Source organism: Phalaenopsis equestris, unplaced genomic scaffold (genome assembly GCF_001263595.1).
Source record: "Phalaenopsis equestris unplaced genomic scaffold, ASM126359v1 Scaffold000162, whole genome shotgun sequence".
NCBI classification, from domain to species: Eukaryota; Viridiplantae; Streptophyta; class Magnoliopsida; order Asparagales; family Orchidaceae; genus Phalaenopsis; species Phalaenopsis equestris.
The window spans coordinates 36,544-59,859 of record NW_018164604.1 but is presented as its reverse complement, the minus strand read 5'-3'; positions in this window follow the sequence as shown (position 1 = coordinate 59,859).

Here is a 23,316-nt window from a genome sequence, read left to right as displayed (position 1 = left end):
TTTGTGAAATGGTGATTTGAATTGGTTGAGCCTTGAAAATGTTAAAGAAGTTGTGATGATCTTTTCACTTCAATATTAATTTACTTTCAATCTGTCCAATTGATTTATTAAAATATGTTGAGTTTTACAACTAAAGTGAAGATTATATCCAAGATTCAGGGAGGTCAAATACCTTGGAAGTTGGGTGCAAATAAATAGGGAAATAAAATTATCGGGTGTAGAATTGGAGATTTTAGAGTGACAGACTAAAATCTCTAATTTAGTTCTATTGGTTAGGTGTTGAAGTGTAGATGTTAGCTCTCAGGTGAGGGGAATGTAGGAGCTCTGAAGTGAGAGCCGTATCCTCCCAGCCTAGCCACAGATTTAGTAACCAAGCACAGGATTAGTCAATGTTCTTTATGCCTGGACCAAAGAGAATAGGTATGCTCCTATTTGACACAATACAATTTGAACTAATTCACTTTATCCATTCACTTTAATTTATTGACAAGGAGAATGATGTTTTCTATATATTAAATTTCACATTAGAAACTTTATTAGTAGAATTAGTTATTTAAGAGTTATTAAAATTACATATTTATTTCAATTGCCTATTAGTGACAGATAAGCAATTTGGATTATATTGTTGTGATTAAGTATTGATTTTCTAAAATCTTAGTTTGTAGCCTCTAATATTACTCCCTGTGGGATCGATATCTAGGACTCCATTAGAGCTCTGTATTACTTGAGCGATACGTATACTTGCGTTGATAAGTTTGGCTTTACCATTATTAAATATTTTATATATACATCTTTATTGAATCTATAACCCTTATTAAGTTTTTGGTCTCGTTGCTGAGGAATTAAATTTTCTAGCAGCAGTGTTAAATACTTGTATTTTTAAGCATATATAAAGTCGCTGTCAGTTGTATGAATGAGAATGTAGTTCATATGATTGAGTGCAAATAAATAGGAAAATATCATTGAATGATGTAAAGTTAGAGGATTTTAAAGTGACAGGTTAAAGCCCCCAACTTGGTTTATTGTTTTAGGTTCTGATACGAGATGTTAGCCCCCAGGTGGAGGGAATCAAGGGAAATCTAGAGTGAGAGCTAGTATCTTCCCCGCCTAACCGGTCTTCAGAACTATTCAAACTTTAAATTAGCTAATGTTTTTATAGCATCTTTAGTAAGGGTAAAGAATATTATTGCTCCTATTTGACACAACACAATTTGCATACTTCCACAATAGAATGTCTATACTTATTACTGATTCATAACAAGAAGAAAGATATTTTCATATTTAATGCTTTTCTTCTACAAAAACTCTAGCTATCTTTTTAAATTGTTATTGTTCTATCAAACTATTGAAAATACCAAAAATATTTAAATTTTTATTAGTATAAAAATCATCTTTAGCTCAGATAATTATATTTTTATTAAAAATAGAAAGTTTGCTGTTCAGTAGTGCATATTGTGTATTCTTCCTATGGGTTCGATATTCAGGTCTTAATAAAAAAGTCCTATATTACTTGATAACAATACGTATACTTGCGTAGTATCTCAATATATATAAATTTAAAGTTAAAATTCTTATTTTTTTCAGGATCAAGTTTTTGGTTTTGTTGCAAAGTAAGGAAATATAAGTGAAATATAATCTGAATTATGAAATATAATCCTGAATTATTGTTGTACTGTGCATGTTAGCAGTATCCAGGGATCACAACCCACTCATGATATTTTCTAAAAAGGATAAAATTGCTAATACTTGAATTGTTATATATATGAATAAATGATGATTTGATGATCCAAGAGTGAGGAGTATGAGTTAGAATATGAATAAATCACTAATTTGAACCCCCAATCTTTGGTTAAACAAAATTTAATCCTTTCAATAAAGATTAAACACACTTTACTAAACTTTTCTAAGAAATTACAAGTTTACTCTTAAATCTTAAAAGCTTTATAGTGAGTTTGATTTCATTTAATATCATTTGATGATTAGTTAAGGACGAAAATATAAGTGATGATAAGACATTTTAAAACACTACAAGCTAAAGGCCAATTAAGGGGGGGAATGAATAATTCCCTAAATGACTATGAACACCCCTCAGCGGTGTTTTCCTACATAGTTCTTAATACATTAAAGATTGACCATTTGCCTTACTCATGAGCTGACCAAGAAAAAAAAAACTTACACCGAGCACAATTTAAGTTATAAGAATATAACTTCTAATTCAACATGGATCGACTTAACAATATAGTAAGGCCAAATAAAGTTGAAGTAGTCCAAGAGATTCTAAAATTGTTCTGGGTCACCCTCTGAACACCCCTACAAGATTTTGGACATTCCATAAGATATTTGGAATTATTATGATTTGTTGAGAAAAATTATCCTCAAAACATAAAGACTTACCAATATATGACTTGGGGTCCTTTGATTTAACACTTATTAACCTAAAGTATAACTCAATGCTCAAGAGTATGGATCGTGGATGCAATGCTCAAACCCCTTTATGCAACTGGGGATATTTAAAATATGGGAGGGTCAAGGATTGACATTACTATTCTCTAACATTTAGTAAAGAGTTACAACTTGCTCTCACAGACTGATGACAACTGGCTGGCTCATAAACTATGCAGGAATATAAAACATAACATATTTTTTTGATAAAGCCTATGTTTGCCTGTTAGATAAAATGTATAAATTACTTATATATTTGCCAAATTAAGAATTTTAAGTGTAAATTTCTGCAAGTTCGTGCGGGCTGGGAGCTCCTTACAGTTAGCCTTTCACCCTATGTTGGTTCTCACATACCTGATACTGATAGCTGCCTACGGATGTCTCTCGAGAAATTGTTGGGTCTTCGATCCTGATTCTGAGTCCACCCTACAACTTGAAATTCTTACACTTTGCCCCGATGTTCTATATATTCTATTTAACTTGTTTCACTTGCTCTTGTTTCATCAAGTGTTGTTTAAATATTCATATATTATGTTTATAATGCTAATCTTTTAGCAGCAACATCGGAGGCGGCATGTACGCACTGTCACTTTTCTTTTTACAGCATTTTCTTTTATTATACCTTACAATGTATCTTACTTATGCATAATTTAATATACATGCAAACAATCTCTAGGGTAGAGAATGGTAGTTCACCTGTTCAAGAGGAACCCTACGACAAGCCTCAAGACCCAACAATACATAAGTTCAAACATAAACCCTAAACCTGAAACCATCACAATAAAGAGCTCAGAAAAAGTTGCAAGTGGATGGAGGATGACTTAAGATGATGATCAAAACTCAGCAGTAAAGCAGATCTACCTCAACAAAACTCTTTCCATAGTCTTAAATAACAAAAGCCCCTAGGATTTCAAAATTTTTCATCTAGCGCGGCGTGAATTTTTACTTTGTCTTTAGCCCTTTGCATAATCATATTGAAAGCCTTAACTTTTTTAGAATTCTGAGGTTGTTCGTTTGATAAGAAATAAATTCTCTTATCTTCATAGGTGGTTATATTACTTGTGGTATTGTGCTCAACTATCTAATTAATTAAATATATGAGATCCATCTGGTCTCAATTTTCAAAATTAAAATACTTTTTTCAAAATCAAGATTATATACTTATATTAAATTAAATCATTTTTAAAATGAAAAATTGATCGACAGTAATAGAGAGGAGCGATGTAATGAGTTCAATGCTAACTCTTTTCTGTAGACACTGCTTAGCTCCTCGCGTCAGGCATGACTCATATGAGTTGCATGTTTGTTGACTTTCCCATTAACACTGTTTCGATGTAGGTTGAGACCTTTTTTTTACTTTTTTTGATGTACTTTTTAGAGTTTTTAGGAGAGTCTATATTGTAAATAAGATACCAACACAGGTAGACGGGCAGAACCACATAATGAGGACCAAGAGCTGTTTGATCTTATCCAATACCTTAAATCTAAATTTCATTTATGTATAGAATTCAGACTTGGCGTGTACTTATATAGTGCATGATCACCTTTTTCTTTTCAGAAATATGTTGCCGACCCAAAGACAATGATATCTCTTTATTTTGTATTTGGCCTGTTTTAATGTCTTTCTTACATGCTTGTATGCTTGGATTGACTTCGCCTTTTTTGGATTGCGCTTTTGTTTGAGAATCCAACATTTTCACTTAGGATCTCTTATACCTAAATTTATAATACGATTTTTTTTTCACAAAATTATAAAATAAATTTCAAGATTAATTAAAATTTAGGGTTAAAAGATTCGAGACTTTTAAAACCTACTTTTTTACTTTCTTGTATGGCCTTCGCTCCTAATTTTTAAAGAGTTGCATACATGAATATCACCCAAGTCATTCTAATAGGGCATCTACATTAGGATTTTAATAGCTAAATGCATGATTTGCATATCTTGAGGAGAATTCCCCGTGCTTCTCAAACCTGACTGGCCAAGCATAGATTTTTACTTATGTGGTTATTTAGTGTGCTTAAGGTGTATGTAAGTCCTTATTTTAAAAGTGTTTCCGGCTTTATAGTTGGACCTCCCTTTCTCTTTCTTTCCAACGACATCCTGACCACTTCGACGGGTATAAGTCTCAACTCTTGGAGCTCCATCTAATAGTCATATGATTGAGTTTCTTTCCTTTATCATTAGGCCTACTAAGGTCCCTGAGGATGACACAAATCATTGATTGATGATTGGGTATCTTTGGAAGTGTTCGGTCAACTACTTTCACGACCAAGCAAACATAGGGTCCTAGTGGCTTGGAATGACGTGTCATTGGTGCCCCGACCTAGGTACCTCTACTTAGTAGGGATTACTCCTCCATTCCTATGATTACCCACTTTGAGCCTTATATCTCCTCTTCTTGTTGTTGATGATATCTTCTTGATGACTTGGTTGCCGATAAGCTGCTGCCCGTTTGAGATACTATAATTTTTCCTCTGCCCTTATGGTCCGGATGCACTTTGACATATTAGGATTCCCCTTTAGGATGATTCAATTATTTCACAGGCTTTGTATGTTGATGAGTCTATTACTCATATGTGACTATGAGAGACTCACTCTTTGTATTGTGTCTTAGTGGGAGCTTTCAAATCATCAGAGTATTCCCCTGCAAACTAATTATCATTTAGTAGCTCTATGCTAGTTGTCACTTTAAATATAAGAAAAACTATCTGGATCAAGGGTATTCTTGGGCGACCCCCGAGATGTAATTAACCAAGTGGGATAAGTCCCCTTGGGAGCACTCTAGACCCAGAACAGACAAACACACTTGAATCTCTGATTATGAGTAGCTTTCATTGACATCTTTTCATTTATATTTGACATAAGCTATTTTAGTCCAATCTTTTTTGAGCGTACATGCTTGGCCCATCTTTGCAATGTTTGTTGCACAGAAGTTCTTCATGTTCTTTCTTTTATTTGTTTGTCTCTACTTTTCCAGTTCTTCTCTTCTCCTGATCATTCACATAATTCAGAAGAGAGACTTATTCGAAAAAAGGGAAGTATATGACATTGGGAAAACTAGTGACTCCTCTAAAAATAAAAAGAGAAAGAAACGAATGCACTCTCCATGAGCAATGCAATCTAATTTTCTTAAAAAAATGTACATACATACTACAGAGTTATTATATATCTACATATCTAATATAGAAAATTTGAGATTTATAGTTACAATAATATGATGTCCCAAAATTATGCATGAAATGAGTATTTCATTTTGAATAAAATAATAATGGTGTATTTTTGATGTTATGTTAAAATTTTGAGTGGTATTGTTAGATATGGCTCATATACCATAAAGGGACAGATTTTGGAGCGGAGCGGAGTAGAGTGGAAGATTCTGTCCAAATCAGGAATGTTTTCTTATGTGGGTTGGGGGTGTAGTACATGGGTCATTTGATAATTACATATTGTACCCAAGATTTCCTTTACTGTTTTGTCTAGGGTTATAGATAGACCTGTATGTAACCCTAGGTGTTATCCCATATTCTATATTCTGTACTCTTTTCTGGAATAGTGAAAAGCCACCGCTCTGCTCCTGAGGATGTAGGCATTTTTGTCGATTCCTGTTTTTCTTTGCCCTAATTTCTCAATAAATGGTATCCGAGCGAGGTTCTAGGGTAGGGAAGAAAAATTTCTGGTCAGGACAAATTTCTATGCAATAAGGAGGAATTCGGTAAAAAATCTCGGCTGTGAAAGGCGATTTCCTTTGTTGGAAAAGCGCAAGAAATATTTTGCTCTAATTTCATTCCTTTTGCGGGAGGCGAGAGAAGAAAATTAGAAGTTCTGATTTTATTCTTTTTGGGAAAAAGGAAAGTTTTTGAAATTCAATTAATTAAAGGAAATGTTTTAATTAAGGGGGACTTAATTAAGGAAATATTTCAAATTTTTTTCAAAAAAATCTATTGTTTTTCTAGAAAACTTAATTAAGGCAACTTAATTAAGAGAATTTTCAATTCTTCCATTTTTTTTTGAAAAGATTCTGAGCAAGGATTTGCAGAGGAATTTGCAGAATAATTTGTTGCAGGATCAATTTCAAATGACAACTTCTTGTGCAAAATTTGTGGTGGTGAAGTTTAATGGAACTGATAATTTTGGATTGTGGAAAACAAGAGTAAAAGATCTGTTGGCTCAACAGATAATCTTGAAAGCTTTGCGGTCAGGAAAACTAGATGTCATGGAGGATGAAGATTGGGAAGAATTGTAACAACGAGCGACAACAACTATACGCCTATGTCTGGCAGATGAAGTTATGTATCACGTGATGAATCTAAAATCTTCAGGGGAGATATGGAAGAAATTGGAAACTCAATTTATGGCTAAATCTCTGACGAATAAATTGTTTCTAAAGAAAAAGTTGTATGGGCTGAAGATGCAAGAAGGTTCTGATCTGGTGTAGCATGTTAATTGTTTCAATCAAATAATCACAGATTTATCACGGCTTGATGTGACTATTGAGGATGAAGACCGAGAAATGATTTTGTTGTGTTCACTGTCTTCTTCCTATGAACACCTGATGAATACTCTTACATATGTGAAAGAAACTATCAAAGTTGAAGAGATTACTGAAGCATTGTTGGCTCACAACCAGTAGAAGCAGAATGCAGGGGAAAGCTCTCATAGCGATAGTTTATATGTTAAGGATAAGCAGGATCATGGAAGGAAGAAAGAGAAGAAGAGTTCTAAAAGGCAAAATTACAGATCCTAGTCGAAAGGCAAAAAGACAATTCATTGCTACAATTGCAAGGAGCCATGTCATATGGAGAGAGATTGTCCAAAGCTGAAGAAGCAGACTAGGGAGAAATGTGATAGATCATCAAATTCTGTAAATGTGGTATAGAGTGACAATTCAGATTGCAGTGATGACGATATGCTTTGAGTTTTATCAACTCAGTTCACGGATGCATGAATTCTTGATTCAGGATGCTCTTATCACATAACACCTATCAGGGAGTGATTTACTTCATATAGGTCAACTAATTTTGGCTCAGTTTATCTAGGTGATGATAGATTCTGTTATTGGTATTGGAGAAGTCAAAAATATGATGTATGATGACACAGTTAGAACATTATGTGATGTCAGACATATTTCAGATATGAAGAAAAATTTAATTTCCTTGGGCAATTTACATAGAAATGATTTTATTCCTAAGACAGATGAGGATAGGGAAACCATCAGAATTGTTAAGGGTGCACTGACGGTGATGAAAGGAAAGTTAACTGCAGGCAATTTCTACAAACTATTGGGGAGTACAGTTATAGGTGGAGTTCATTCTGTGGAGTCAGATCATGATAGTACAAAGCTCTGATATATGCGTCTGGGTCATCTCAGTGAATGTGGGATGGCAAAATGGAAAAGTTGTATGGGCTGAAGATGCAAGAAGGTTCTGATCTGGTGTAGCATGTTAATTGTTTCAATCAAATAATCACAGATTTATCACGGCTTGATGTGACTATTGAGGATGAAGACCGAGAAATGATTTTGTTGTGTTCACTGTCTTCTTCCTATGAACACCTGATGAATACTCTTACATATGTGAAAGAAACTATCAAAGTTGAAGAGATTACTGAAGCATTGTTGGCTCACAACCAGTAGAAGCAGAATGCAGGGGAAAGCTCTCATAGCGATAGTTTATATGTTAAGGATAAGCAGGATCATGGAAGGAAGAAAGAGAAGAAGAGTTCTAAAAGGCAAAATTACAGATCCTAGTCGAAAGGCAAAAAGACAATTCATTGCTACAATTGCAAGGAGCCATGTCATATGGAGAGAGATTGTCCAAAGCTGAAGAAGCAGACTAGGGAGAAATGTGATAGATCATCAAATTCTGTAAATGTGGTATAGAGTGACAATTCAGATTGCAGTGATGACGATATGCTTTGAGTTTTATCAACTCAGTTCACGGATGCATGAATTCTTGATTCAGGATGCTCTTATCACATAACACCTATCAGGGAGTGATTTACTTCATATAGGTCAACTAATTTTGGCTCAGTTTATCTAGGTGATGATAGATTCTGTTATTGGTATTGGAGAAGTCAAAAATATGATGTATGATGACACAGTTAGAACATTATGTGATGTCAGACATATTTCAGATATGAAGAAAAATTTAATTTCCTTGGGCAATTTACATAGAAATGATTTTATTCCTAAGACAGATGAGGATAGGGAAACCATCAGAATTGTTAAGGGTGCACTGACGGTGATGAAAGGAAAGTTAACTGCAGGCAATTTCTACAAACTATTGGGGAGTACAGTTATAGGTGGAGTTCATTCTGTGGAGTCAGATCATGATAGTACAAAGCTCTGATATATGCGTCTGGGTCATCTCAGTGAATGTGGGATGGCAAAATGGCATAAAAGAAACATATTGCATGGTGTTAAAAGTTGCAAGCTCAATCTTTGTAAAATTTGTGTTCTTGGAAAATAGATAAGAGTCAATTTTATGACTGGAAGCACAAAATTGAAGGGATTCTTGATTATGTGCATTCTGATGTATGAGGCCCTACTAGAGAATCATCATTGGGAGGATCTCAGTATTTTGTTACCTTTATTGATGATTTATTCAGTAAAGTTTGGGTGTATTTCTTGAAGCAGAAATCTGAAGTCTTCTCTAAATTCAAGCTAAGGAAAGTTGAGATGGAGAGCCAAAGTGGCAGAAAGATCAAGTATTTGAGGTACGATAATGACACATAGTACACAGATTCATAGTTTTATAAGTTCTATGAGAAGCATGGGATTCAGAGACATTTTTCAATGCGCAAGACTCTACAGTAGAATGGTGTGGCAGAAAGGATGAACATGTCCTTAACTGAAAGGGCAAGATGCTTGAGACTGAATGCAGGGTTTCCTAAGAGTTTCTGGGTGGAGGCTGTTAATATGACATGTTATCTCATCAATATATCACCTCGAGCATCGTTGGGTGGCAAGGTCGCAGAAGAGTTATGGACAGATAATCTAGTTAATTTCGATCATTTACGGATTTTTGGTTGTCTTGCTTATGTGCATGTACCTGGAGATGAAAGATCAAAACTTGATGCAAAATTTAAGAAGTGCATCTTTCTGGGCTACAAGAAAGGTGTGAAAAGATACAAGTTTTGAGATCTGATTGCAAAAAAGATTGTGATCAGCAGAGATGCAGTTTTTGATGAACAATCCATGTTACAACAGAATCAAGACAAGGTGCAAGGGAATAGTTCCAGTTCAAATGCAATGTAGATGGATCTAGAACATCATCTAGAAACAATTGAGAGAGTTGAAGGTTCAAATCCAACACCTGGTGATTTCATTCCAGATGATCTGCAGAATTATAATCTAGCCAGAGACGCACCAATATAAGGCCTCCTAGCATATTGAGTTATGAAGACTTGGTCTCTCATGCACATCTCATTAGCAGCGATGATCCAACCACTTTTCAAGGAGCTATCACTAGCTACAAGAAAGAGAAATGGATGAGTGTAATGGTTGAGGAGATGAAGTCATTGCAGAAAATTGCACATGTACATGAGAGGTAGTTCAACTTCATGAGGGAAAGAAGGTTATTGGGTGCAAGTGGGTATACAAAAGGAAACAAGCAGTATCAGAAAAAGAAGGGAAAAAATTCAAGGCTCGACTGGTAGCAAAGATATTTTCACAGCAGAAGGGGATATATTATGATGAAATCTTTTCTCATGTGGTCAGACATACTTGAATCAGGGCAGTACTTGCATTAGTAGCTATTTGTGATTTGCATTTGGAGCAGATAGATGTTAAAACTGCTTTCTTGCATAGTGATTTGGAGGAGCAGATTTACATGGAGCAGCCAGAAGGGTTCACTCAACCTGGATAGGAGCATCTGATTTGTAGATTAAAAAAATCACTATATGAGTTGAAACAGTTTCCAAGATAATGATACAAGCGGTTTGACTCCTACATAATTTAGATTGGCTATAAGAGATGTGAGTATGATTGTTGTGTTTATGTGAAGAGCCTTGATGATCGCTTGATGATCGTATGTGAAGAGCCTTGATGATCGTTCTATTATTTTTCTATTACTATATACTGATTGTATACTGATTGTTGCAAAGAATATGAATGATGTTCGTGGTTTGAAAGCTTTATTGAGCCAGGAATTTGACATGGAATACTTGGGTCCTACGAAGAAGATTCTTGGAATGGAGATTCATCGAGATAGAGGCTCAAAGAGGCTCAAGACAGGCTCAAGACGATTATGTTTATCTTAACGAGGCTATGTTGAGAAAGTGTTAGAAAGGTTCGAGATGGGCAAAATAAAGCCTGTGAGCACCCCATTGGAAAATCATTTTAAGCTTTCTTCAGAACAGTGTCCTAAGACAGATACAGAAATCGAAGATATGACAAAGGTTCCATATGCCAGTGCATTTGGCTGCTTAATATATGCAATTGTATGTACTCGTCCTGATTTGGCTCATACTGTTAGTCAAGTTTGCAAATACATGGCTAAACCTATAAGGCGACAATGAGAAGCAGTCAAGTAGATTTTCAGGCATCTGAAGGGTACTGTAGGACATGGAATTATTTTTGGCAGTCAGCAGAATGATCCTTCAGTTGTGGGGTACGTTGATTTAGACTATGCGGGTGATTTGGATGACAGAAGGTCTACAACTTGGTATGTTTTTACTCTTGGTGGAGGGCCTATATGTTGGAAATCAACAATTCAGTCTATTGTGATTATCTATATTATCTATAACTGAAGCTGAGTACATGACAGTAGTTGAAGCTGCTAAAGAAGCTTTATGGCTTACTGTGGTAGTAAAGGAATTGGGCATTGAGCAAGGTGGAGTTCAGTTGCATTCTGACAGTTAGAGTGCTATTTATCTGGCTAAGAACCATGTGTACCATGTGAGAACCAATCACATTGATGTCAGGTATCATAAGATCAGAGAATTGATTGCTTCTGGTGAGATACTGTTGTAGAAGGTTCATACTGATGAAAATGCAGCTGATAAGTTGATCAAGCCAGTTACTATAAAAAATTTCTTGCATTGCTTGGACTTGTTGAATGTTTGCAGTTACTAGAGAAATACGGTGGCCCAACCCACCTCCGGTATGTAAGAAACTCCATGACGTATTTCTCCTAAGGGGCTGGATATTTGCCAAGGTGGAGATTTGTTAGATATGACTCATATACCATGAAGGGACAGATTCTGGAGCAGAACGGAGCAGAGCGGAAGATTCTGTCCAAATCAGGGGAATTTTCTTATGTGGGTTGGGGGTATGGTACAAGGGTAATTTGGTAATCACATATTGTACCCAAGATTTTCTTTACTGTTCTGTCTAGGGTTATAAATAGACCTGTATGTAACTATAGGTGTTATCCCATATTCTGTATTTTGTACTCTTTTTTGGGTTAATGAAAAGCTGCCGCTCTGCTCCCGAGGACGTAGGCATCTTTGCCGAACCTCATTAAATCTCTGTGTGTTCTTTTGGATTTGTGCCGATTCTTATTTTTCTTCGCCCTAATTTCTCAACAGGTATAAATATAAGTATGAAACTTAACTGTAAAATATATAAATATATAAGAATTTTCTAACAAGGGGAGTAAACGAGTTGAGTCGAGCTCAAATCACCCTCAACTTGAGCTTGGGCTTGAACTTGATTAATTTTATCAAGTTCGAGCTCAAACTTGAACTTAATTTACGAGTTCAAGCCGGCTCACGAACCAACTTGTTTAGTATAAAAGAGAGAAAAATGATATTATTTTAAAGCAGTGTTATAATAAAATGACAAATAGAATGTGCAATTATGAGAGATAATAAAAAATCGCTTAACATAAAATACAAAATATTATTTTTTAAATGTTTTTAATACTTTAAAGTTAAAAATTTTAAAACTTAATATAATTTGAATATACTTTATGTAAATATTTTTTTAAAGGAGCCGATTCACGAGCCAACGAGCCGAGCCAGTGCCAGTTTGAGCTTTGGCTTCATATTCCATAAAGCTCAATTCACCAGCCAATTATCAAGCCGAGCTCGAGCCCGCCCACGAGTCTGTTCGACTCACTTACCCTTTAAGAAAAAACTCAGATTGAATTTTGATTGATTTCCTCACAATAAAAAAACTATTATATTCTTTTAGGAAGATAATCACTAGCATTTTCTTTATCTCAGAAAGGACCTATTGGAACCAAAAATAATCTCTCGTACACAAAAAGATTCAATTTCGCCATGCACAAAGCCGTAATAAGCGCGAATGGTGCCCCGTGCGTGCTTGCTTTTCCTTGTTCTTATCCAGTTGTTTAAATTTTTGCTAAAGGGAGTCATAAATATAGATATAGATAGAGAAATAGGTATGATATATATATAGATATAAGCCAAACTCAATCAAAATAAACCATTCGTTTGATTTTTCAAAATGTTTCAAAGTCGGTTGCCAATTTTGCTTGTGATGGGCAGATTGAGGTTATCGTATGATGTTAGCATCCCGGTAATTAAATTCAAATAAACGGCAATTAGTCCTACAAATATTCAAAGTCCTATTTTCCTTGGCTTGCTCTCGAGAAACAACCTTCACCTTTAATATTATCTGCTAATCTTTACTCAGTTATTTTTTTTTAATTTATATTTTTTCAACAATTAGTTCATTTTGACATTGCTTTCTTTATGAAAATTAATTGAAGTTCATTTTGTGGAAGTACTGATTGATGGTCCACTCTAATTTCTTCGGACAAGAGTTCTTTAGGGGCAGTCGGTTGTGAGAATTTTAAATTTTGAAGGAATTGGTCCGATTAATTTTATATATAGTGTGAAATATGAATAAATTTAGAATTTATTTAATTAATTTATTCTTTGAATTTAAAATTTGTCACTCAATTCTAATTATATGGCCAACATAAAGTGTTGCTATTGGTTCGACAGCCGTAACACCGCCTGCCGCCAACCGATGCAGCTGAGAATATATTACGTGACGTAAACCAGGTCATAGAGTACAATATGATTGTCCTGAAGTTTTTTCTTCGGTATAATCAAGTGTACTACATAAAAATTTTTTTAAATAAATAATTCCTTGTGAGAGTCATATAGTACAACATAGTTGTACTGAGAAAAACATTTAGTAAAATAATATTGTACTCCATGATCGAGATGGACTTTAGGCTCCTCTGCTTTTTAGACAAGGACACACATCAGATTTTAATTAGAGTCTGTACGTCAGGACTCCGAACATAATATTTTCTCGATATAGCCTTTCTTCACTTGCTTTCGTCGCCACCCACTAGTGGCATCAAGTCGTTGACCACTGTCGGTAGCCTCTACCTCCTGGTGTTGCCACTCTCACCGCCTCCATCCATCACCTCCCACCTCTACCTCCTGGTGTTGCCACTCACCACCTCCATCCACCACCTCCCGCAACCACCAACACTGAACAACGACTGCTGCTTATCGTCGCTGTTGCCAGCCGCAGACATCCTCCATTACCACCACTGCCATCGCAACATCTGCCAATGCCAACCACAATTACTGTCGCTCGCCATCTCTCACTACCTCCTTCCCTTTGTCATCTTCGAATGTCACTATTAACGTCAATAATTTATATAATACCTCCAATACTTTGAAATAATCAGAAATATATTATTTTATTATACTTCAAAATCAGCAAAAAAATATAATGTTTTACATTTATAAATCAAATAATTTTAAAATAATCCAAATATAATATATTACTTCTGTAATATATTTCTTGTGTACTACATTAAATTTGTTAACAAAAAAAACGGCCCCTCATTAAATATAAATGACAGTAAGAAAATGGTAAGAAGGTGATTTATGTATGCAAAACCTTTCATTTATTTTTTGAAGATTTATATCCATTATGAAACAATAAAATGAATCTATTTAACATTATTATCCGGATATCCAAAAAGAAAAAGACAGAAAAAATATCACTTCTAAAAATAGGTATATAAGCAAATTTGATTGCAAAGAAATTCATTAATGTTCTTTGCACATCAAGTATGTGCCAACACAAATCCCAAAAAGATTCGACTGTTAGACAGGAGAGAAGTACAATAAAGAAGGAAGCACCAACATGACACAGAGGTCTCACCTATAGATGCAGTCATCAAAGCCAAGGACAAAAGCTAATAGAGCCAAAAAAAAAGGCCAAAAAAAAAAGATTCTACTCTGTGCCAATCAGACTTGAAAAGTCAGAGCAGCACCCGAACTAACCACCGACGAAAAGTTATGCGAAGGGATCAACCTACCTCACTCTAAGCCGAGGAAAGAATTTAGTTTGTCTCCATCATTTGTCATCACACGAACACCATAGAGGTTTCTTATGTGGAGTCAATAATTGACAATGCAACAAAGCCTCATAATCATTTTGAATGACTTCTCTTGTTAAGGAATGAGCTCTTTATCGAGTTACGGTGATACACCCTCAACTCCATGACTTAAATCTCATTTTGCCAATATGAGCTCTTCATCATAGAATCAAGAGTTAAAAAATAAACTTAAATCAACTGATCAGTAAAATTTAACCGCTCCGACTGAGTCAATTCTATAAATCCAATTACGAGCAAATCAGGATTCTAACATACATGAAAGATCAACCTACGCACGTACTGTCGTGGGTGGCACGAGCTGACGAGCAGCATTTGAAGGGACAATTTCTAAATAAATGTTTGTAGCACCTATAAATATTAGCTATAGTTGAAAATTAACATACATAAACAATTAAAAATACGTCACGAGTACACAGCTAATATTGATGTTTCAAGCTTACTCGATTTTATCTCTATAATTTTCCATTTAAAATATTTCAGAATTATTAAGAAATTTTATTTTTAAAATTAATCTAATATTATTTAATTTAACTATGTAAAAAACTGATTATATTTTTCTTAAAAAATATAATTATAAATCTTATTATCGAAAGCTATATTTTCATGGTAAATTGTTTCATAAGGTTAGAAAATTGAAATAATTAATTTATGTAGAAAAGAACAGTAACAAATCTATATCTGACAAAACTAACTTAAAATTTTGAACTGTAGTATAACTATAAAAAATACTATCTGAGTTCTTAAAATAACATTTAAACACATATAATAATTATAATATTAATTATTTTCATAAATACAAATTTCAATGTAGAGGTACGCTCGGAGTTATGTAGAGTTGGATGAAAAAAAAAAAAAAGTACTTTAACACAAGAAAATATTCTTCCGTGTTATTCTATATTATTCAGATGTTATTGTAGTAGTACTAATGTGTTATTGTGTTATTATAATACTAGAAATATTCCAAGAATACAATAATAAATGAATATCATCACAATATTACATGAATAATGCGGAATAACATGGGAGAGTATTCCCTTTATGCTAAAATAAATTTTTTTTAATTTTCTGTTACTTACATTTGATTTGATTTTATTGGACTTCATACCCACCTCTTGAACGAAAATAATTTTTCCACAACAAGACCACTTACAAATTTATTAATATTTTTCGGCGGGGATTTAGCGATTCCGATAACGACGCCTGAGGGCCGTAAAAAATTAGCTTGGGAATCCCGAGATAAAAAAGAGCACCTTTCAGCCGCACACGTGTTAAAATCTCATGCGAAGAGGCGTCATCCACTGCCGCATGTCAAGTACTCTCCTGTTGTCGTACCACACGTGGCAAATTTCCGAGCTATCGGGCACGAATCTCGTGAAAGTTTGCCACACGTCGCCGCCGTACAGATCGCATGCCTGCCTCCGTGCCATTATTTTATAGCTCTCGTACGTTTCGGTGACTATACTGTGTGGCCTTTGCTGCGGTTTGGTTACAGGAAAAGCTATATATTTGATAGATCTGCAAGCCCCAGTGGGAAGCTTCGTTTGCGGTGTGGCCACCTATGTGGCGTTAGTTAACCCATTCGTTTGTTTTGGTGTGGTTATTCCTACTGCTGTGGCCATTCAACTGATATATGCCCTATTGAGTATTTGGGGTTTAAAATGGGAAATGCTCGTTAATTTAAAATTTGGTTATTTTTTTTATAAAAGGAATATATAAATATTTATATTAGACTTCAGTTTAAACAGCGTCTGAACAACAGTCGCGATGCATTGAAAGAAATGAAAAAAAAAAAAAGAAGAAAAAAAAAATTACAGTGTATTGCGTCTGTACGGACAGATCATGCGTCCGTTATCTGGACATAGCTTGTGTCCAGAGTTCGGACGTAGCTTATGTTCGGACTCCGAATGTAATATTTTATCCAATTTATATACATATCATATTACTTTTGCATGACTTTACTTTCTTCTAAAATTAGTATGGCAATATTTTAAATGTGATGTCAAATAATTGAGCGTAAGATGAATAATTTATAATGGATATAAAAATACATAAAAATTAATTTCATGTACGTGAATGCCCTTTTTTATTAATTCATAAATTCATGTTAGTTGATTTTGCTTTTGAATTTGTTAATTTGCGAACACAAAAATATGGTATTTTATTTCAATATAAAATAATTTCTTTAATTTCACTCATTAATGTAGTTAAAACGAATGCTTATGAATAAAATGCATTAGTTATGTAATATCAGTTAGGCAAGTAAAGCCAGTAGATAAGTAGAGGAAAACAAAATTCAGCATCTCATAATGCATAAAATGATGGTGAAGCCAAAAAGAATTGTCAAGTGCAGTATTTGCAGAACATACAAAACAACAACATTATAGCTGCAAAGAAGATCCCTGGGCCAAATGATAAATGTTGCGATGGATGATAACTGGTTAATTCAGGCTGGGGGGAAGGATTTCATCTTTCCTAAGAAAAAAATAAAAAAATAATTGAAATATCAAGTCAAGTGAAGTATTTGAAAGGATAACAAGATAGCATAACCAAATTTGCATTCTTCTCTCAACAAATATTCTCTCAACAAATATAATGTGAGAAAAAAAAAAAACATTTAGCAAAAAATCCAACATGCAAAGGACATACCAAAATGAACGAGAAAACACTTTTATTTGTTAGATCCTAAGTTGTCTTGTGGATTAAGTCTAAAGAATAGAGTGTTGGTCGATGAGAAAAAGAAAAATAAAACACAAGTAATACTTACTTTTTTGTAAAGTTTATGGGATCTCTCTCCCCTTCAGTGAAATTGATCATTCTATTTTTAAAACTTCAGTAAGGTATTACAAATTACATGATTTTCTATTCATTTAATGGGAATGTTACTATAATTTATAATACTTTACACCCTTAAATTTTTGTAACCAAATATTGCATATCTTGACCTTGCAACTGTTGTTGGCATCGTTCTACATCTGTAACCGCTCTCGACGCAGCTTTGTATTTATAACTATTAGGTATGGGTATTCAGCTGGTCGGACCATAATCACTTGACCAACTGAGCAATTATCGTCTGATATGATGACCTTCAGTTGAATGTTGATTTCTCGTAAAGGTAGACACTGATTGAGCAGTGCTACATGGTCATACATTGTTCGTTGGGTCGGTCAGTATTTAGTTTAGTGGCTTCATGGGGCCGACCGACTTCATAATGAATGTCCAAACATGAATCTTCTTATTTGATCCAACTTTCTTCTCGAGATATGTGCAGGCATATTCCTGATATACATAATTAGTTCCCCAATTCTCTTACTAATTTGAAAGTGATCACTGTCATAAGAATAAAAGAATTAAATAATGGTTGTTTACCTAACAAAGAGATGAGTAATAAAAATATTTTTTCTTCATTGATTTTTGTGCTCCTTTTCCCTATAAATTGGGTGCCAAGAGCTTTTTTATTTTCTCCATTTCCCATATCCTCTTCTCCTTAGTCATTGATTTACGTGAATGAATATGTGAAGTTCTAAAAAAATAGTAAACGAGGAAGCCTTGCTGAAGGTCTTTGGGCTTCTCGCTTCTTGAACTCACCCCTCTGGAGATGAAAGAAAGAAGAAACCTGAATGTTCCCGCCTGTTCCTTAAGAAAGAGGTGAGCAAGGAGGTTCAACAGATCGATAATAGGAAAATAGATGAGAAGAAAATTGTTGGAGCCAAAAGGCCAGCCCAAGTTACAAAATTAGCTAACCATCCAACTGCAAAAATGCCTTTCATGGAAGCGGTTGGGGAATCGTCTGATTCCAGATCACTCCTTGAGGTGTTGGGCAAGAATGGCATACAAGAATTGGCTCCTGCACTGCTTCAGCGGCATCAAGCCCAACCATCATCTTCAGAGGGGAAACCCTCAGCTGTGACCGTGCAAGTTCTACCACCAGATTTCACTCTGCTTCCCCCTCCGACTCTGATGATTGCTCATGATGATGCCCCACCTTGGACAAATGATCCACAATGGCGTTTAGTTGGTGAAGCTCTGTAAAATGAAGCTCCACCATCATAAGATATTCCTTCTCCATCGTTGACCGAAAGGAATCTTCATGGTGGTTTGCCCCCTCTCGTCGCAGACAGCTTTCATACTTCTGATATAGAGCACTTGATTGGTAACTTTGCATTTCCTTTTTATTCAAACTTTGCAATTTATCCTTGTAACACGGGTTTAATTACTATAGAGGAAATAATGGATATCATTGACTCCCAACTCATAGAGACGGCCCGCCAAATCAAACCAGAGGATCTGGTTGGTCCCTCTGTTCAGGTTGCAGTTAAGAGGGTATCCACTTTATCGTATGATCCTAATACCCATTTCAGTCGATCTAGAGATAGATACTGGTGGTCAAAGGGAATCTAATGAGTCATTAGTCAATCATATGGACGAGATTGTAGACTCCCTAGCTTGGGATGCATATCTCCAGCAAAAAGCCAACATATCACACTTGCAGGAGGAGTTGGTAGTTGTGTACCAAGACATGGAGGCTCTTCTAGTCCGAGTTGAGGACATAGAGGTTATCGAGACCAAGGTTGCAAATATGGAAGCTCTAAGGACCCAAGTCGCAGACATGGAGGTTCTTCAAACCAAGGTGGCTGATATGGAAGCTCTCCATACCAAGTCATATATGTGGAGGTTCTCCATGCCAAGGTTACTGATATGAAAGCTCTCTAGGCCTAAGTAGTTGGAATGGAAACTCTCTGAACTAAGGAGAAGATTCTAAAGGATGAATTGGCCGAATTTCATGTCACGAAAAGGATGAAATATAAGTTTTGTGAGCTTGTATTGACATAAGCTTGATGAATCAGGGAGTAGTTCGGCCCGAAGCGGCGAACAATCAAGCTGTAAAATATTTCATTTTATAAATAAAAATTTCCTATAATTTTTTCATCATTATTTTGATTTTTTCACAAAAGTGATATCTTTGATGATCATGATGAGATGCTTCAGGTTCGACAAGGAGCCTATATAAGGGTTTGAATGGATGTTAAGCAAAACCTTTAATTTTTTTACTTTTGGTTTTCCTCAGGTCTTTTTTACGTTTGAAGCTCGATGACTCTGAAATATTCTCCTCAGATTTTAAGCTCAGTTAGATCATCCGAGAGATCAATCCTTACCATTTTTGAGGTTAGGTTTTTAGACGAGACTCGTGTTTACGATACAAGTGACATTTTGGAGCAAGTTGATATGGATGTTAGGGATACCAATTACCTCGGTCATGATTTAATCGTTTATCTAGACCAATTTTTTTGTGCGCTTCAATTGCCTCTTATGCATAGAGCTTTGCTCAATTTTCAACTTCTATGGAATTATATCAACTCAAGTGAAGCCAAATTCAATTGCTGACTTATGTAATTTAATTGTGCAAAAGAGGCATTCCTTGGTCTCGTGAACTATTCTCACATATATTCTCTCTTTGAGTCGAGCAAGATGGGTGCATGATTTTTGGTATCACTCAGAAGTTGCATTTAATCAATTTGTAAAACAAGATATAGGATCAATAACTTAGATCCTTGAGGGGTTCCTTGTTGCGAGATATACAAGTTGATGTGACATATATATAAATCAAATAGGAGAACGATCAACCAAGCGAAAAATAGAAAGAGAAAATTTACACAAGAAAATAATAACACAATGAAACACACGATTTACGTGGTTCGACAAATTGTCGACAAATTGTCTACGTCCACGTAGTTGCAGAGGATTTTACTACTTGATGAATTTACACCAGTCGATCATCTCGACTTATAAGAGGAATCTCTCACTATGTTGCTCTCTCTTCTTCTCTCTCTACACTGAGATACACCGAAGAAAATCTGCACCAAGATATACCAAAGAAGATAAACTTATAAGAGAAATAAACTCAATTTCTCTTATGCCACAAGCCACCAAGAAGAAGCCAAGAAGCCACGATCTTCTTCTTCTTCTTCTTTCTTCTTTCTTCTGCCGCAAGGAACTACTGCTTGTACTTTCCTTTCTCTATCCCGAGGAAGCCCGAAGAAGAACATAAAAAACTATGACTTTAAAACTGAAGGAGAGCCATCCAAAGCCTTTCATCACCAACAATAAGGGAGCGAAGGGATGCTTCGCTTCACAGGAGGGAGCAGTTGGCGTTTATGGTTTGCGACTGAAGAGGTGGGAGGTGAACTGAAGCTTCACTTCATGAAACAGAAACAGGCAAAGGTGGCATTTTGCAAACTAGATGTGGGAGCAGGCTGGGTCGCAACGGGAGTGGGATCACAATCTCTCGCGATCGGGAGAGCGAGAGCTGGAGGGGGTCTGAATAGGGCTCCATCACAACATTCCTATGATGAGCGGAGTATCTAGTCTAGAGCCACATGACATTTGTATAAAAAGAGTAAAACAATTTCACCTCAATTGAAAGTAATTGAGCGGGTTGTTAGTGGTTCATTATACCACTTGGTAAAACAATTTCCCCTTGACTTTCGATAAAATATCTGCCACTTGGAATATTGGAAGCTTATGAACTTATTAATTTTCATTTTTTGATTTATTCAGAGACTTGACCATCATCTCATCTCGCACTTCGAATTCCCTGTTAACTTGTTTGCCAACTGATTGAGAATCAGTGTTTTCTATTAGATGTCGCATACTCATTTCTTGAGTTAACCAAAGTCCAACTATCAATGCTTCATATTCTACCCAACTATTTGTGACAATAAAATAAAAAAAAAATTGAATGATAAACATGATCTCTGGCTAGGTTGCCTAATGACAGCCCAATGCCTACTTTTGTTTAGCTTGAAGCTCTATCCACATGAAGGATCCAAGTTTGCATGTCCATACTAGATTCATCACTGATTGGTTTGATTCCAAGAAATATGCTAGGTCTACTACAACTTGAGTTTTGATCTTCGTTTGAGGAATGCATGTAAGGTCATATTTAGTGAGCTCTATGAATCATTTTAATAATAGGCCCGAATCTTCCAACCGACTGAGTGTAGAATTAAGCACATGATCAATGAACACATTAATTGGATGGGTTTGGAAATAAATCCGAACATGACCACTGCCATGAGGACAAGAAAATTAAATAATGACTATTCATATAACAATGAGATAAATAATAAATATAATTTTACTTCCCTTTCCCTATAAATAGGGAGCAAAGAGAATTTTTCTTTTCTTCATTTCCCATATCCTCTTCTCATTAGTCGGTCATTTAAGTGAATGAAAATGTGAAATTCTAAAAAAGCAATAAGCGATGAAGCCTTGTTGAAGGCCTTTAGGCTTCCGTGCTTTTAGAACTCCCTCCTCACAATATGAAAGAAAGAAGAAACCCGAAAGTTCCCGCCCACTCCTTAATAAACGAGTGGGTAAAGAGGTTCGATCGACCGATAAGAGGAAAATAGATGAGAAGAAAATGTTCAGTGCCAAATGGCTAGCCGAAGTTACAAAACAAGCTAAGTAGTCGATCGCAAAAATACCTTGTGTGGAAGAGGTTGGTGAATCGTCAGATTCCACACCTCTCCTTGAGGTGTTGGGAAAGAAAGATGGGAAAATATTGGTTTCTGCACTGCTTCATCGGCGTCTGACCCAACCACTGTCTCGAAAGGGGAAACCCTTGGTGTTGGCCATGCAAGCTCCGCACCATATTTCACTTTGCTTCCCCTTCCGACTATGAAGAATGCTTATGATGATGCCCTACCTTGAGTAGATGATCCACTGTGAATTTAGCTGATGAAGCACTGCAAAACGAAGCTCCATTGACAGAAGATATTCCTTCCCCACCTTTGACTGAAAGTAATCTGTATGGTGGCACGTGATCCCAACTTTTTGGTACGATGGTATTACGATGTATGTGTGGTTAGATTCTTGATTATCTTTATTTTATATTTCTTTTTTACAACGGCGCCAAAAACTTGATTCCGAAGTAAATAAGAGTACAACTGTTATATTTAAATATTGAGATATCACTCAAGTGCATGTATCTTTATCAAGTAACATAAGACTTTTTGATTAAACCCCAAAATATTGAACTCACAGGGAGAATTACAAACTTTTAAGAAGAAATTAGTTAACAAGCTCTACTTTGAAAAAGAGTAATGCTCGAACTATAGATACTATGGTAGGAACAAAAGTTTGATTCTTTTTTGTAATTTTTTATAATTAAAAATAAAGTAAATAACTTTTTTTTTTGTAATTTTGATAATTGAGAATAAAGTAAACAACTTCTTTTTGGTAATTTTGACAATTGAAAATAAAGTAGACAACTAACTGAATTTAACTATATTTTTGTAAAATGAAAGCAATACAAATAAATTATCTTTTTCCTTATCATGAATTAGTAGCAAGATGTCGACACTATTTTTGGTGTGGGGTTTGCCCGTAAAAAGCTGTCGGTCATCGGAATTGAAATCCCGTTGTCCGCTTCGGAAGGACGTTTAAAAAATTTTAGTTTTGAAAAAGATGAAGTCAAACTGACCCCATAATTTTCATAGTTTAAATGAAAGAGCGCTTTACCTCAAATCCTGTATC